Source organism: Phoxinus phoxinus (genome assembly GCF_949152265.1).
Source record: "Phoxinus phoxinus genome assembly, chromosome: 1".
Classification (NCBI taxonomy): Eukaryota; Metazoa; Chordata; class Actinopteri; order Cypriniformes; family Leuciscidae; genus Phoxinus; species Phoxinus phoxinus.
In genome coordinates, this window is record NC_136876.1 from 36,793,493 (window position 1) to 36,808,613 (window position 15,121).

The window sequence follows — 15,121 nt, forward strand, 5'->3', positions numbered from 1 at the left end:
GTAGCTTGATTGACAGGTGATCTGACCATTTTGTCCGACAAAGCAGTTAGTAGATTAACATGGGACTGGGAGGATTTGAACTTGAAAATCGGAGTGTACTGACGCCTTTCCGCGGTTAAAACAACATTCCTTCTTATGTTCATTCATGTTTATTTGATGCTATAAATGAACTAGAAGGAAGAGATGATCAGTTCACGAGCAGCTTTAACTGAGGCTCTACAGCGATCTGTCACGACACATTAAAGAGCACAAAACGGTATTTATTGTTTATAGCCTATTTCTTTTTAAAAATGACCAAATTTGAAAGGTGAGACTTTGTTTATGTTCAATATCAAAAGTAACCAAAAAGGAACCTGGTATGTCCTGTCTGTCAGCGCATTGTTAGTGTCCTCTCTGCTCCGCGATGTATTTTTCACTGCGTGAGAACATGGTGTGGCGTGAGAGCGGCGTAGCTTGTAGGGGGGCGGGTCTTTGCAAACGGTCACCACTTATCCACAGTTTACTGTTATTACTATAATAGGTACATGTAGTAACATGTAACTAAACTCAGCTTAAAATAAAGTGTTACTGTTAATTATTTTTATTTTTTAAACAACAACTTTGGACTCTTTACACCATCAAAAGGAGAAGTTACCCCGTTATGAGCAGTGCAAAGACGTATACATTACATGGCAAGAATATAATATGACAGGAAACAACAGCAACGTTTAAAAAGAGGTGGTGAAATGCACAAAGACAAAAATATGTTTGCCCCAGCTATCAACCTTTGTTTGGCATTATATTAATCAAGTTGTGAAAGTACGAGGGCTGTAATATGACCTAATTGACAGGTGCAGAAGCTTCATTAAATCTGAGTGAAAGCTTCAGAAGCAGCAATCAAACCAGTCGGCGTCTGCTGTCATGATGAATGAACTCTCGGCAGTGATACACATCAGCAGGGCTTGTGAAATACTGTAATTATGCATGGCCGATCAAAAGCAAGTCCATCCCTCTTTCTCACAAACATGCGTGCTGTCATGGTTGTTGCATGACTCTCTGAAGATGAGATTTGATCCTAAGTAACTGTGTTAGCTTGTTCTACATGCACTGGGCTTTTCAGCATATAAATGAAGGCCAGTGGAAACACTGTTTGATTATTGATCATTCCCTTTTTTGAGAACCGAGGCAGAAAAGTCTCACGAGTTACATACACACCAGGGTTTAAATGATCATGATTTCACCAAATACAACATGTTCTTGGATCAACATTCGAATCAACCAATCAGATTTGAGGGACAAGTTTACAGTTTATTTCAGGTTTAGGCTTACAACCAGGGTTAGGTTTTTCTACATCAGTGTTATTCACTATTATTTCCCTCTGATTTTAAGGATAAATTATGGAAATTATATACATTTTCAGACAGTAATGTTGTTCCAGGAACAAGTCTTCCCCGTTGTGCACCATTCAGAACCCAATTAAAAATATCTGGGAAGTCCAATTCAATTCATGAATTCAAATTCAGTTAGCAAACACAGCCATCTTAGGAATAAGAAACTCCTGTCATCATTTACTTACCCACATGACATTCACAACCGTATGAATTTCTCTTTTCTGTGGAACACAAAAGAAATTCTGAATACTGTGCTGTTTGCTTCTTTCCATGTAATTACAATGAATGTGATCTGAAGCTTTAAAAAAAATCAGCAATCATTACTCAGTCTCACATGATCCTTCAGAAATCATTCTAATATGATGATTTGCTGCTTATTATCAATGTTGAAAACAGTTGCACTGGTTAATATCCTCAGGATTCTTTGATGAATAGAAAAATCTAAAGAATGGGATTTATTTAAAATATAAATAAAACAATTATTTAGTTTACTGTCACTATACATTTGCAGTTTTAAAAATTCTGAATTCTGACTTGTCATTCTGGTTCAACATCCTGTGGGACGTGGGCAGCAATAATTCTTAAAACAAAAACAAATTTTGCCCACATGAAACTGTCTGACAATGACAAAGACAGAGTTTAAGAATCATTTTAAATTAAAATCCCCGGGATGTTAGATGAAGTGAAACAGATTGAGTATCAATATCTTAGAGCAACTCATCCAGCATGAGGGGAGATAAAAATCATGTGGCATTTGAGCTCTGCTTAACGGCTGAGTACATGAACCCCAAAGATCTATATTAAAATCAAGCTTGGGTTTGAATTGCTGCGATGGGGATCTCAGTCAAACACTGTGCCTTTGTTTCCACGCCAGATAAACTCTATTTGTTTCTACAGATACCATCAGACAGAAAAGAAAAGGAAATTATGGCAAGTCATCTCCAAAACAAGAACAATGGCCCCCAAAATATTTTTGTGCACGATTACATTGTGTTTTCCGAGCATGTCGTCTTGCCCCGATCGGGAGGGTTTAGAGGATGAATGTCCTGAAACAATCCATGATGAGGGTGTGAAGCAGGCGAGAGGCTCATCAAGACCGCAGGGAGTCTAGTGTCCAGAAATCCCTGCAGGGGTCTCGGTTTACCGCTCGTGTTGTTCAACTTTCTTACCCAGTGGGCTGCGGTGGGCTGGGAGGATGTCCTGCATCAATCTAAAAGCTGTCGGCCCAGTTAACCTCATCGCACCACATGAGAGACACATCTCGGACCTCTTTATCTGTGGCCATGCTCTGGGTGGTTTGTTCCTGTTGAATCTACTCTACACATCACTCTACGAAGGTAATGATAGAATCACCCAAGGACAGAGAAACTGACACGCGGGAAACGAACAGTAGCGGAATGTATTCCTGTTCTGAAACAGCTGAGCTCAACATTAAATCAAATACAAGCTCCTGGTCTTGCGGTGCACAAGTGATCAGTGCAAGCTGATCCAAATTATGATAAATAAATAAATAAAAGTTTAGCTTTGCAATCATTCATCACAATGTAACAAATTGGTTCACCTCTGAAAATGATTTTATAACAGGTGACGTTGCCAAGAGAGGAAAATAAGGTATTGGTATTGTAGATAATTCTTCCTTTCTAAAATCTTTCTAATTAATACAGTAATTCAATGTTGATGTTGATACCGTAATTTATTGTAGAGCTTGACACAACTAGAAAAAACAAACAAATAAAAAAAATATAGTCTATATAACTATACATAATATATAGTTATGTAGTCATTATAAACATTTCCAGGACTAATTAAGATTTTATTTCCAGGTCTAGAAAACACAAACCTAATGTAGAAATTCTTTATAAAGCCAGGTTTGCCATGCAGTATATCCATGCAATGTTTAGTTGTTTAGTTACTAGTAATAAATTATGCATAATTACATGCATGTAATTATACATAATTTATTACTAATGCTTGCTTTGTCTTATTTTAAATCATTTTAAGTGGCCTCCTTGGTAGTGGGCTAAGGCTTCCTAATAGGTCCCACTGGTTGAGAACCTTTAAAGGGATAGTTCCCCCCAAAATGAAAATGAGGTCATCATTTACTCACCCTCATGCCATTCAGGGGCTTCCTCGGGGCCAACGGCCAGGGTTTTTTGGCCCGACAAATACCTTGGTCCAAAGCGGGCCAACTCGGGCTTGAGGAGTGGTTTACGAACAGAGGCGGAGTTTACTTGAGTCAGGAGACAGCAGCGCCGGATGATTCCACATACCAGCTAACATCAGCATAAAGACTTTTAAAATAGTTTTATCTCAAAAATCACATTCATGATTGAATACCTTCTGTTTGTGATCTGATGTGGGTTCTGATCACCGTATAAGGCAAACGACTATGCGTGCTAACCATTACCAGTAAACATGATATGACCGCTTGATAAAATCAAACAAATCAGCCTATATGATCACAAACAGAAGGTATTCACAATCATGTTTTTATTTGATCTGTCAGTAGTAGGGGTGTCACGATTCTCCAAATCCTCGATTCGATTAAATTTTCGATTCTAAGGTCACATTTCGATTCAATTCTCGGTTTTCAAAAAAAAATTTTTTTCAAAGCACAGGTTGCTATGCCATTTTTAGACCAAATTTAAATTTAGACCAAATGTCAAATTTAAAACATTTATTAAGAACACAATGTAACAATAACTTATATCTTCAGTCAATTGGAAACTTAAGCAAAATAGCCTGCGATAGTTTCTCCTTTGTAACCCCTTCTTCACAGAAGATGACATTCAAGTTCACAACAAACAAACAAATAGTTTAACAGATAAATCTATGCGTCGCGCAGAGCCACGTCTTTAAAATTCTAACACTTTATTCCCTGTGTACAGTACACACACACACACACACACGCACATACCGGCGGCGCCATTCGGCGTCTCATAACATAGACATGATCTTAATTCCATAATGTCCATAAACATATTGCAGGTCATAAACTGAGAAAGTGCGCGCGTCTGGTGTGCGATACCTCGAGTTGTCATAGACGCGACGCGGCGCTTCTTGTCCGGTGTGTGCGATGCCTCGTGTTGTCAAAGACGCGGCACTTCTCGTCCGGTGTGTGCGATGCCTCGAGTTGTCATAGACGCGGCGCTTCTCGTCGGGTGTGCGGACCCCAGAGCGAGGTTGACTCGCAGCATTTCAACACGCGTGTTTTTTTCCGCTTTACAAGCCGACCGAGCGTGACATGGGGGCGTGGCAGCATCGACGATTCCATTTTTTAATTCGATGATCGAGATTGTGACTTAATTTCGATCGATTTCGATTAAAAATCGAAAACGTGACACCCTTAGTCAGTAGGCTACGTCTCGTCTCTTTATGCCGGACTGTCTGATATCCATATTTAGCTCTGCATATGTCATAAAATTAAGCAACTTATTTTTCGGTTGCCTCCTCTGTTTCTCTGACTGAAAATATAACTATAGGCTATTGGGAGAGGGTGCTAAAGCTCATCGGGTCGTATTTTTGGTGGCATATTTGTAAAAATTATCATTCTTTCTAAATGTGATGTAAATAGGCCTATGTCAACTACAAATAAACATAAACAGACGCAACTGAATAAGTAGGCCTAAGTGTGTCCACTTAACAGTAAATCACTTTATTTCTGTGTGACTAATGTGCAATCTTGATACAAATGAATTAATTATGATCAATGTATCACTTTTTATTGTAAACCTGTGGTAAAACATTGATGCTTGGGTTTAAGTCTTTAAGTAAACAACAAAAATACCAGCAAATGGTCGCTTTTATCATGTTTGTTTTGTGATCTAGTTTCAAGTGATTTTTTTCTGATTAGTTTTCTGATAAAACTTCCTTTTGTTGGTGAAATGATGGGTTTATGTGACGTTGTTGTCCAAGAGAGGCGTTATGTGCGGGTTTCAGTAAAACGCTGCGGAGCTTCTGGCCCGACGGTGCTACAGGCCCAAGGCTTTTAGCCCGGCACGGCCCGTTTAAAGGCCTGGCTCGGACTGTTCCGACAGTGGAAACTCTGTTATTGGAAGTCAATGAGGTCCAAAATTGTTTGGTTACCAACATTCCGTCTTTTGTGTTCGGCAGTAGAAAGAAAGTGATACAGATTTGGAACAACATAATATATGTTGTTGGTGAAATATATGGATTTTTCATTTTTGAGTGATCTATCCCTTTAGGCAATAACACAAGAGCAAAAATGCTGTGATTCATTCTTGCTGTATGTTTTAGTCAAAATCCACCCAACTAGTGAAAAAGTTTCAAAAGAATCAAAGCTGTGAACACACATAGGAGTGATACAAACTGACACACAATCAAATTCTAGGACTTAAACTTTATAAGCTATCAGCAATAATAACAAATAGATTTGGTAATATGTTGAGTTGCTCCTGACCTTCAGCCTCCGTGTCCAAATCAAATTTCCCAGCAGGCAGAAACTAATAAATAAATAATGCCAAAATAGTCCTCACCAAAATCAACAACAACTCCAGTCTGGCTCAATTTTGATGTGTAATCAATACCCGAATGGACAAAATCAAGTCCCACCCACTTTTCTCTTTCTGAAAATCATCTGTTCTCACTTTTATGTTACCATAAGTGACAGGTGAAAAATATAGTAGTGCAAATAAAGCAAAAAGAGAGCCACAAATGTGTTGCTCAACGCACACCAAACAAACTTTTCATTGGCACATAATACAGCCTAATGACCCAAGATGTAAAAAGTAGGCATTCAAATAATCTTTATAAAACAGAAAGCCTCCCTGTAATTGGGCTCCACAAAGCTGTAAATACGCTGTTGCTCAGGCTCTTTTTGATAATCTGCAGCAGTAAACAGCATCACATTGGTGACCTTTAGTAGGGTTTGTTGTGTGCATGTTAAACCCAAGGTCCTCTGCCTCTCACTCTGATGCTCCTATGCTTGGCTCTGAATAGTGGCCCTCTATGTCTAGCCTTGGAGGAATCAATTACTATTGATTTTCTTACAAAGTTCTGTTCACTCTCCAGGGCCAAGTCAGAGAAAGGGGACAAAGGGGATGAAAACCACTGGTGAATTACTAAAGTAACCTGCTTTACTGTGGGAGAGAGAAATGATTGAGTGTGAACAAGAAGAACATAGTACGATGGACAAGGTAAATGTACATAAATGATGCCATCTCTGCCACTTAAAACTTCTTGTTGTATCGGAATGGAGCGTAACCAAAGGTTCATCCACGTGGCTGCTGTCTACTTCTCTTTGCAAAGCCATGGGAAGAGATCCAGATTCGGGAAACTAAAGGGAACCGCAGCAGTGTGCAAGCATACTAAAAAGAGCTGTAGTTCCCTTCAGTCGAGAACGTAGTCGACATTGACTGAAAGGGGATCACGCTTAGGGAGCCTGTCTTCTTCGTACTACTATTTAATCAAGCCAATGCAACATTGGCGTGCGTGATTACACGCTCCGCCTCGCAGCGCGGGTATAAACACGGAAGTGGATGCACGCACCAGTCGCCTTTCGCTTCCCCTGAATATATTATCAGGGACGGAGCATGATGGCACCCGCATTCAGACCCCTGAAGAGATTCCAGGCCGGTCCTAAAAATGGATGCGGAGGTTCAGGTGGTTACCACTGGAATATGTGGTAGTCACCATCCCTTCTGCGAGAGCACCCCCTAAGAGGAAGTGTTACGTACGCCGATTAGAAGTGGAACTTATTCGTTGAGTGACTCTTCTCTCCGTGAGGAGATCCTGAAAGCGTTCGGTCATTTCAGTGCTCTCTTTCCTGCAAGATGGGTTGGAATGAGGGCTGTGTCCTCCACCCACAATATGATGTTGCCTCTATTTTCTTTGATGCACATCATGATGCAGTAGCCGGGAAGCACGTCCTGATCGTCTGGTTCCTGAGGGAGCAAGGTAACATGTAGGCCTTGCACCTCTCTTTATCCTCTTGGGTCTTATCTGTGGTGCTACTGCACTGCAGAGACCACCCCTGAGCCACTGCAGGCAGTCAGTTAAAAATTATGTTCTTAAAGAAACAGTTCTCCTGCTCACATGGTCTCTACTAGAGGGTAGGGACTTGCTAGCTTTCGGTCAATGAGTTGTGCTTGGAATTCGGGCGGCTAACTCTCACGAGCTGAGACCCCGGCCTGGATGTGTGCCCAAGGTTCCTACCTCTCCCTAAAAGGTGGGACCAGGTGGTGAGCGGCACAGAACGCAAGCCTTAGGACCTCAGAGCAGCTCTTGTCTGTTTAGGAAATCAACAAAAAGGGAAGGCTGTTTCCAAGCGACGTTGGCCCACTGAAAAAAGTTGGCTGCCTTCATCTTGGTGTAAAAACCCGAGATGCACGTGTCCACTTACGTGGTGAGTTCCTCTGAAGTGAGTGTGCTCCCGCCTAGGCGTTGACACAGTGTGCATCGCTGACAGATATTTTAGAGTAGGGGGCTAGGCGAGACCTTTGTTCGAACCGCTTCCGTGTTTATACCCGCGCTGCGGGCCGGAGCGTGTAATCACACACGCCAATGTTGAATTGACTTGATTAAATAGTAGTACGAAGAAGACAGGCTCCCTAAGCGTGATCCCCATTCAGTCGACGTCGACTACGTCCTCCGTTTCCTCCTTCAGGGAATGGTGGGTTGCATACGCAACCAGGACGTTCTCAGCTGACAATAACATGGTCTAGTTAAAGGTATATTTCACTCCAAAAAAAAAAAAAAAAAAAAAAAAGAGACATTTACTCCCCCTCATGTTGTTCCAAACCTGTAAGACTATTTTGAATAATGTTCACACTGTTCTTTTCCATACATTAAAAATTAATGAGGACTCTGTAGTTCTTGTATCTCATTCATTTGCATAGTCAAACTTTGTGCCTCCTAACCCTGCAGAAATATCCATGCTAGACCAGCACTACCAGCCAAGACCAACATGGAAGACACAAAATCAATAATTCACTTAAAGCTACATTGTGTAGGATTTTCTGAAATTGTATATGACTACCAACTGAATATTACTTTTTAGCCCCTCCCATTCAGAGGACGTTTTAACTCCTACGGAGGCCGTATTATTTCAAATCTGCCGTCAGTTGCGAGTAATCTCCCCCTCGCATTCGTCACGATGCCACTGAGTGTAAAAACGCGAAAGGCGAAGCTTGAATTTCCAGGTATGTCCCTCTTTGGCTAATGTATTTTCAAGATGGAGGTGCAACATGGCTGCCGCCATTCGAGCGACTCGCTCATATGTATTATAAATGGCAGACTCTACGCTTACGAGAATACTTGATTAGTTGGTAGAAGTAAGCACATATAATTTTAAAAGAACAAGTGTTTTTTGCTAAGAATCAACTTAAAAAATTACACAGTGTAGCTTTAACATTTAGGCTAAAATATTATTGCAATATCAATAGAAGTTTTGAATAAATTATGCAGAATAAGTATCCATCATAAGAATCATCATCTTTTTTTTTTGGTCAATGAATTACTCTCAAAATACTGCAGGGAGGCAGCGAGTTTGTAACCATAACTCTACAAAAGTGTCCAGATCGACACTTCCTGCAGACAGTGGTCTCTTACACCTCATCTTTTTTACGAAATCCCCCCCCAAAACTCCTGCACTGTAGTAATTAATTTGTACTTATTCAGTGACTACGCAATTTCAGATGCAGCCGCTGCGTCATCTTTTAGAGGTGCAATACTGCCACGAATTTATCATATGTGTAGTATTAACATAATATTAATATTTGGTAACACTTTATTTTAGTGTCCTTGTTACATGTTACATAGTAATATTACCATAGTAATACCATAGTAATAACAGTAAATTATGCATAATTACATGCAACCATCAACTAATCCTACCCTAAGTACATGTTATTAAATAATATTACTTCGTACTTAAATATATAATTAAGGCCCATTCACACCAAGATCGTTAACTATAAAGATAACTATATTAGTGTCCACACCAGCGGATGACATCGTTCTTTTTACTCATGCTTGTCTGCTGTTTAAATTGCTCATGCTCAATACAGCAGGATGGATGCTGATTGGCTGTCAATGTTTTTATCCTTCATCAGCTGGATAAATTAGTTCTGAAAGTGATTCCAACGATATTGTTTCTTTGTGTCGTTATCGTTACAGTTGTGGTGTGAACTCTGATATTCTTTCATATTGAAAACGATTTTTAGAACTATATCTTTATCGTTATCTTTATAGTTATCGTCAATGGTGTGAACAGGCCTTTACACTAACAATGACTCCTTAAAATAAAGTGTAACCGAATTATTCATTTATTTTAATTACCATGGTTATTACTAGCCTGGAAATCCAGACCCAAATCCAAAAGATTAAGGGTCTGGCATTGAGTAATGAAAATCGCCCAACTCAAGGGGCGGCACCAAACATGCATTTGAAAATCTCACTGCATGCAATTGAATAACACTACTACGACCAATCCCAAGAGTTTTTGCTAAGCCCCATACGCTTAGCTAGCGGAGGCGGAGCTAACTTGTAGATTAGACTCTTGCCATATCCGGTCGGCAAAACAGCAAAAACGTGCTTCTTACAAAGGAACAATTCTTTTGTTCCTCTTTTAGATAAAAAGCAAAGTCTAACCCGTTCATTTTAGTGGCCAAAGCCGTTTCAAACAACTGGTGTTCACATCCATAGCCATCTTGCAATGTTTACTAATTACTTTGACGTCGCAACACTGTCGTCATCTGTTTAGCTCGCCTCTGGCCCGCCTATATCAGATAACCCGATGTGATTGGTGCAGCTTGGCTACAAGGGCATAGTTAATGAGCATCATTACTCAATGCCAGAGTGACTCGCTGAGCAAATTCAAATTGTGCTCTAGCGAGAACTCTGGATTTCCAGGGTATGGTTATTACCAATCCCACATTGCGACACCCCTAGTGAATCCCAATAAGTTTCGATGGATGGTGTCTGTTGACATTACTCATGCAATATCTAACATGTAAATGCAAATCAGATTTGAAACATGTGGAAAAGTCCAAGTTAATCAAATAACTTTCTAATTCAAATAACTTTCAAATTTCAGCCTGTTTCTCAAACACAATGCTATATAGCATCAGAAAGCTTGAAATATAGCACATCAATTGTACTGTTTTATAACACCTTTACAGGTGGAGCTCAACAGCATCTATCTCACTTTCACTGTTTAAGGGGTCCTATTGTGCCCAGGGCCGGATTAACCATTAGGGCAACTGGGCAATTGCCCAGGGGCCCAGGACATCTGAGGGGCCCTGGGCACCGTCAAATATTATGTCAAATATTATGATTAAAATGTCTCCACGATCTGCTTTTGAAGAAATATCGTAGGATCGTGCATTCTATCAGTTTGCCGTTCTGGCGCCTCCGTCTCAACATACTGTACAGCGCGACGTATATTCACATGAAATGCAGAGGAACGGGACACTGTAGTTTATAAAAATTAATTATTTCCATGTGCTTTAAAGCCTTGCCGGTTAAACATGTCATTCGCTGCTGATGCGCTGTTCTAACGAGTGCTTTTCTGAGCGCAATAACGTTACACCCGCCGACGCGCAACATGCACTAAAAGCCTGTAGATAACAGCAGCGCCTGGTTACTGGACTAAGTTATCTTTCGAGTCTTACTGCTCTAATACTGTCAAATACACACAAGGTTTACATAAACAAAGTTGGTTATGTGTAAAGTGAAAGAACAGTAGAAAAAAATAAGAAAAAATCTGCTTGTCAAATGCGTGTATATTAGACTCGTCGCGGGCAGATCTTAAAGAGACAGTAGCCCTAATAGTAAACATGCATCCGCTTGTCCTTAAAGGGATAGTTACCCAAAAATAAAAAAGATGTCATTATTTACTCACTCACTCTAATGTTGTTCCATACATGTATTAATTTCTTTCTTGTGCTGAACACAAAAGAAGATATTTTGAGGAGTGTGGCTAACCCGGCGGTTGCTGGTCCCCATTGACCATAGTAGGAAAAAAACTATTATGGAAGTCACTGGGGTACATCAACTGTTTGGTTACCCACATTCTTCCAAATAACTTTTATTTTCAACAGAAGAGGGAGACTTATTTGGGTTTGAAACGGCTTGAGAGAGTAGGCTAAATGATGACAATTAAAAAATTTCCTGTTAATAAAACAACAAAATACAAAGAGCAAATCCCTCACTCTTGACTGAGAACTTTAATAGTAGCTTTAATAAGAATCAATATACAATTTATACAGTGAAGTCTATGTTGTGTGTTATTTTCATATTTCATATCATTTAATGACTTTCTTTAATGCTGTTAAATACACGTACTGTTGCTGAAAAAATAAAGCACTGTTTATTTCATTTGTATATTAAGTGGGGGGGGGGGGGGGGGGGGGGTCCTACAAGTCATTGTGCCCAGGGGCCTCTGAACTCTTAATCCGGCCCTGATTGTGCCCCATTTTGTTTTTGATGTGTGTTAAAATATTATATTATAATAGTGATTCTGTTAAATAAAATTTCTCCCTTTGGAGTGGACTTTGAGCTTAATAAACTTGCAGATCTTTTTGTATGCTCAAACAGCAACATTACACACCAACTAAAGTTGAAAAAAGCAAAATAGGACACCTTTAATGAAAAAAAGAAAGACAAGAAAGTCATGTGTTTGTAATGACATGAGGGTGAGTAAAGGATTTTCAGAAGTTTTTAGTGAACAAACCCCTCATCAAAGGTTTTCCAGATAATTTAACTCCAATTATTGTTGGTCACATTGAAACAATTCTCACTTTTTCCAGTCGCTCTAATGAGACCAATGCATTATCTTTCTTAGCGCAGTCGCGGTTAGAGGTCAGCATGTGCACAAAGGGGGCCTATGTTGATTGGTATTCAACACATTTTTCATCATTTCATCGTCCCTCTGCCCTTGAATATAGAGGCACGGCGTAAAATAAAAAATTTGCATCTCAAAGGTAAATAAGCATAATTTGATGGTCTTGTTTATTTCCACGGCCTTCACTGAGGTTATATGTGAAATGGTTGGGAGCATTTAGGCGCTTTTTGAAAGGTTTGTTCCCTACGTCTCACATCTGGCTATAAGATATGATCGTGTTAAGTGTGCAATTAAATCACTACCCAGGTAAGTGCATACTTACTTCAGGAAAAGAAAAAGAACTAAAGCGCAAGGCTTATGAAGAAGATTTAAGGCTTTTGTTTCAGGGTTTGAGGGATGCAGACTGATACCATATAGACACTAGAACACTGCAGGGGAGTAGAGGAAGTGACAGATGATATCACCTCGCGGACTGAGCTCCAATAATGGCCTGTGAATGACTCTCACAAACCTGTCATAATGAGCCAACAGTCGGGCTGAATGGATGGCGATGAACAGTCTTAATCTGGCCTGTAAAGACCGGAGCACTGAGCAGACTGCAGAAGGAGCAGGGGAGGAGTAGATGCCAGCGGGAGTGTGTGTGGAGGGGGAGACGGACGTTAGAAGTTAAGGAGGTATTAGACTGTGATCATAGTGAGCTGGGTGTGGGATTCGTAGTGATGCGGAGGGCACAAATGTTGGATGAAATGTGAGCTGCCTACCTGGTACAAGGGGTAAATGTTCAGCTGGTCAGCTTTGTTGGAAGCTCCACATTAGCTCCTGCTGGTTGATGTCGTAACTGCACCATCTGGGGGCAAAAAGTATCTTTCTCCACTGATGGCATTTCAAAAGTAGCTGTATTCTGTGACTTTTTGAAAAAAATCTAATTGTCTGATTTGTTAAGCAAATATAGTCTATATCATATAATGACCTATTCATTATATGACATTTTAGTGCTGTTAAATTGATTAATGGCACTAAAAAAAGTGCATACGCATGCACACATGTATATATATATATATTTATATACACACACACACACACACACACGCGTTATGCCATTAATCGTGATGAATCGATTTGACAGCACTAGTCAGTTTGTATATAAAATTAACCAAAATTCTGAATATTGCAATTAATATAAAAAAAGATTTGGCTTAAAATTCAGCTGAACAGTTCCTGTTTGTATCATTGCTGGATGGATGTCCTCTATAGTGTTTTAATGTGGTTTAAATGTTTTACAACAAACAAAAAATATGGATGGAAAAACAATAAATAGAAACAACACTTTTAAGCCATTTTCAGGATGCGGATATATTTTTTTTATATTGTAATTAGTATATCAAATTAAACATTGTATATGTCTGTGAGGGTAAAGCCTACGGTTTACACACACACACACACTTTTTATATTATGCGTCTGTTGTCTAAAAATGCTGTCGGAGATGCAGCCAATAATCACAGAATTGTAGAGGTATAGCCTATAGGCTACGAGTTTCCAAATCTCAAACTAACTATAAAAAGAAAAGCTATTAACTTTATGGCAAACAAGTGCCACAAAGAACACAACTTTTATCATCGACGTTCAATCTGTAAATCATTTATGTATTAAACAGTGCAAAGAGCATTTTAGGTGAGCCTCTTCTGTGTAAATTAATATCGCTAAATATTCAGCATTGCATTTGCACTCCACACACCCAGGGCACTTGCCAGTCCTCAAAAATAGCTGCTAATGATAACAACACTCAAAAGAACAGGCTGTTCACGAACAAATGGCTGTCAGAATCTGTCTGTAATGAAGAGAGAGAGAAAGGGAAAGGGATGCTGTATTTAAAAAAAGGCTAACAGAAAAGACGGGAATAGGGCGTTTGAAATGCCGCAGGTAATGTGTTAGGTTTGCCGGTGCTTTTGAACACTTTGCCGAATGCCGATGCAGTTTGCTTTGAGACAGCTTTCACTTCTGCTGAGTGCCGTGAAAACTGAATGAAGTTAAGCTAAAAGCAAACAATAAATATTGTAGTTGTCCCTGGAGGTTTAAGGATGCTGAGAGAGGAATAAGCCCTCAAAAATGTTTGCTCGGGTTTAAGTGTAGCCTATACCGAGGCCTCAAATCAAATAATAGCCTCGCTTTTTCTGCAGTGCAACAGCATGGGCCGCTGTTCAAGCAATCACACAGAACACTGTCTTTTCTTAGAACGCGAGATTACAAATGTGAACATGCACCTGCCATGTGAAAACTTGAAAACATTTGAGCGTACACGCTAATGTAATGTGAATGTCACATTAAGCATAGCTACCTGATTTCGAACGGCAAGGCTTGATTTTATCCAACCGGTTTACATACACTTAAAGGGATATCACCCCCCAAAAAGGATTTTTTTTTGTCATTATTTACTCACTCTCCTATTGTTCCCAACATGTATGAGTTACTTTCTTCTGTTGAAAACACAAGATATTTTGAAGAATGCTAACCAGACATTTGATGGTAGCCATTCTTCCATAATATTTTTTCCCTACTAAGTCAATAGCTACCGTCAGCTGTTTGACTACATTATTTAAAATCTTCTTTTGTGTTCAACAGAAGAAAGAAAATCATACAGGTCTGAAACAACATGAAGGTGAAGAAATTACGACAATTTTCATTTTTGGGTGAATCCATTTAAGACTTTACATTAATCTCTCACCCAAGAATTATTCATTTGGTGATGTCCTTCACAATGTGCGCTTTATAAAAATTAATCGCCAATTTTCAGAAGTTCAGAGAAAGTAAGGGACAGTCTTCCGAAAGACTGACTGTTTTACACCCTTTCTGTCACAGCATATTTTCAAAAGGAAGCAAGCCCCATCCTGTGGTCAACATTGGATATTACAGTGCTTGATAAAAGTTCAAAACCAAGCTGAGCAAATA